This window comes from Salmo salar, chromosome 22 (assembly GCF_965601325.2).
Source record: "Salmo salar chromosome 22, fSalSal1, whole genome shotgun sequence".
Taxonomy (NCBI): domain Eukaryota; kingdom Metazoa; phylum Chordata; class Actinopteri; order Salmoniformes; family Salmonidae; genus Salmo; species Salmo salar.
This window is the reverse complement of record NC_138312.1, coordinates 5,023,014-5,026,932: the sequence shown is the minus strand read 5'-3', so window position 1 is coordinate 5,026,932 and position 3,919 is coordinate 5,023,014.

Here is a 3,919-nt window from a genome sequence, read left to right as displayed (position 1 = left end):
GTTAGGCAGGATTACGGGACAAGAAATAGCATTCTTAGCTGTTAAAAGCTAACCGCGTCACGGAATCACTGCAAAAACAAGTTAGGTATTTATGTTAAACAAAGATTGGTAATGTTTTAGTTAAAAACAAATCAAGTGTTTCCAGTATACAGTGTTCAGCTGCCCATTCTGATGATGTCAGATATTAATCAGTCTTTTCCCTGTGCCTTCTGGATGATAGCGGGGTGAACAGGCCTTGGCTCGGCTAGTTGATGTCCTTGGTAATCTTTTTGGCCTTCCTGTGACATCGGGTGATGCAGGTGTTCTGGAGGGCAGGTAGTGTGCCCCCAGTGATGCGTTGGGCAGATCGCACCAGCCTCTGGAGAGCCCTGCGATTGTGGGTGGTGCAGTTGCCGTACCAGGTGGTAATACAGCCCGACAGATGCTCAATTGTGCATCTGTAAGTTTGTGAGGGTCTCAGGGGCCAAGCCGAATTTCTTCAGCCTCCTGAGGTTGAAGATGCGCTGTTGCGCCTTCTTCACCACACTGTCTGTGTGGGTGGACCATTTCAGATTGTCAGTGATGTGTACACCGAGGAACTTGAAGCTTTTCACCTTCTCCACTGCAGTTCCGTTGATGTGTGCTTAGGGCAGTGGCGGTCACAAAATGTAATCAGCCGGTGATGGTCAAGGAAATAACTGCCGGTCTCACGGTAATTGACCGTTAATTAACATGAACACATATAGCATCTGCTGGCTTCAATACATAGCCTACAAGCCACTGATGCAGACCTTTAGAACATCTACATTTTAAAAAGTAATAAATCCATGTAATATAGCCTACTCCTTCACAATAAATCCATAAATTATTTTAGACGGGTCTAAAGAAACATGATAGGAAGAAAATGTAGTCTATTTCAGAAGAACAGAATAGCATACTCTGAATTATCCTTATGTTAAATTATGCCATATTGCTGTGGGCTCCATAAATGTATTTAGCAGACAAGATTTGCCTATAATTCCGTGCCATTATTTTATAGTATAAAGAATACAATTTAACAAAGCTGAATAAAATAGAAAGGATATTTTCTCCAAACGATTTGAGGGAGTACGCACATGCGGCTATTCTGTGCGAGTGGTTAACAAAGAAATAGCTACTACAATGCTTAATTTAAAGTTATTAATGTAACTTTAGTTGTTCTAAAAACGTTGGGCTATATGTTTTGATTTTTAATACATTGTAAGGCTGCATGATGCGACTAATGATCATTTGAAAAAAGTCGCTTGAAAAGCATGAGCTCTGCGCAGGCTGTACACACTTCATCAGTCTCTCATTCACAATTTGACAAGCACTTTGTAATGCCTCGAATTTCCTGAAGGCATCCCCTTTGTGTGGCTGCAATGCCCCCTAAAAAAATCCATACCTTTTGCAGCCAGGGGCTAAATATTATAATTATAATTCCCTTCTCCCTGAGTGCTGTGTGCTCCGAAGCACCTCTCACTCAGATGGCTCAGCATTATGTGATCGGGTATTTCTCACAGGCTAGAAGTGAAGACTGACACATCGGGGGTGCAACTGTGCGCATCCTTATCCAATTCTGAGGTGCATATTGAAGATATTGGAAGAACTGTCCACATTTCCTTTTCGTCAACAAGATGAGTAGGCCTAATGAACAGCAAAAGCACTAACCTATGTCAATCTACCATCCCCCAATGCTAGAAATAAATATCCCAAACATCATCTGGGACAGTTGTGGGATGTGATAGATCCCAAATGAATACAACCACTAGCATCAAAAATACTTTTATGCAATGAGGCTGACACAACAGATCAGAACATTTAGCTTAAAATGTTGATAAACTATTAGGCTATTTCTTCACATTATAAGTACAGCAATGCGCACACGGCAGTAGGCTATAAGCGTGAATGTTCCATTTGCGGGAAAACAACATAATGAAAAGTAACCACAAATGTGATTATGCATGTAATACTTTTATTATGAGAGTGCATTTTTATGGTGAAAATTATCTTCCCAAAACTTGAAACTCACGCGCTGCTTATGTGTCCCAGTTAGGCTCTACACCCCTTGTAAAGCTGATTAATTTGCTTAATTTTAAGTTATTTGGACACTTTAACTGTGATACAAAGCTTATCAAAACACGCCTTTCCCGTGGTTCATTTTTATGCCGACCAGGTAGGCTATGCTTCTATTGTAAAGAGAAGCAATGTGCTTAATATTAGGAAAGTTGATAAATAAATATAGTAGGCCTAGCCTATAGAAAGCTGATGGGATACTCCTCTTTTTAATAGAGGCCATCATTCTGTTTTCTCACGCAATTGCATAGCATATAGAAAAGCTACGCAACATGAGCTCATGGGCTCTCATGAAGTGCTTGATTAGATTTTTGTTGACATTTGCATTGATATCTGAGTGATTAGAGGGACAATAGAGTGCTGAGTATCAGGCAGTTAGCACGTTTGGTTGGCTACTAATGACCATCAGCAGCATCAGAGCTTGGAGAAGCCTAATTACCATGACTAATTGGTCACATGGAATTTGACTGCCTTCATGACTCGTGACCTTAAGTATGCTCCCTCGGCTGTCTCCGGAAGTCTACGATCAGCTCCTTCGTTTTGTTGATGTTGAGTGAAAGGTTATTTTCCTGGCACCACTCCGCCAGGGCCCTCACCTTCACCCTGTAGGCTCTATTCATTGTTGGTAATCAGGCCTACTACTGTTGTGTCGTCTGCAAACTTGATGATTGAGTTGGAGGCGTGCATGGCCACGCAGTCATTGGTGAACAGGGAGTACAGGAGGGGGCTGAGCATGCACCCTTGTGGCACCCCTGTGTTGAGGATCAACGTAGAGGAGGAGTTGTTTCCTACCTTCACCACCTGGGGGCAGCCCGTCAGGAAGTCCATGACCCTGTTACACAGGGCGGGGTTCAGACACAGGGCTCCGAGCTTAATCATGAGCTTGGAGGGTACTAGGGTGTTGAAGGCTGAGCTATAGTCAATGAACAGCATTCTTACATAGGTATTCCTCTTGTCCAGATGGGATAGGGCAGTGTGCAGTGGGATTGCATCGTCTGTGGATCTATTGGGGCGGTATGCAAATTGAAGTGGGTCTAGGGTGTCAGGTAAGGTGCAGGTGATATGATCCTTATCTAGCCTCTCAAAGCACTTCATGATGACAGAAGTGAGTGCTACGGAGCGATAGTCATTCAGTTCAGTTACCTTTGCTTTCTTGGGTACAGGAACAATGGTGGACATCTTGAAGCAAGTGGGGACAGCAGACTTGGATATGGAGAGATTGAATATGTCTGTAAACACTCCAGACAGCTGGTCTGCCATGCTCTGAGGACGTGGCGAGGGATGCCGTGTGGGCCGGCAGCCTTGCGAGGGTTAACATGCTTAAATGTCTTACTCACTTCGGCCACAGAGAACGAGAGCACACAGTCCTTAGGAGCGGGCCGCGTCGGTTACACTGCGTTATCCTCAAAGCGGGCGAAGAAGGTGTTTAGCTTGTCCGGAAGCAAGACCTTGGGAGCAAGACGTCAGTAATCTATTTTATTCCTTTTACAATTTCCTCCCTATTGATGAGATTAAGTTTGCTTTCATGTTAAATGTTGTATATATTTTGTTTTCATGTATTTTTACAAGGACCACAATGGAAATATGTTTTTTTACTTTCTTGTCTTCCACAATGATTTTAATGGCATTTTACTGGGTGGTTGTATTGTGTTTTAAAATGGTAAATAAATAAAGTCATGACTTCAGTGATCTTCAGGTCAGAAAGTCAGAGCTCTGGGGAGAGGCCCGAGTTTCCGACTTGGAATTCCGACTTGGATAACCGTTCAAAACTATTTTTTTTCAGTCGAAACAAATTTTCAGAGTTTCCAGTTGTCTTGAACTTACTGAAGTCGGGAGATTTCCGAGT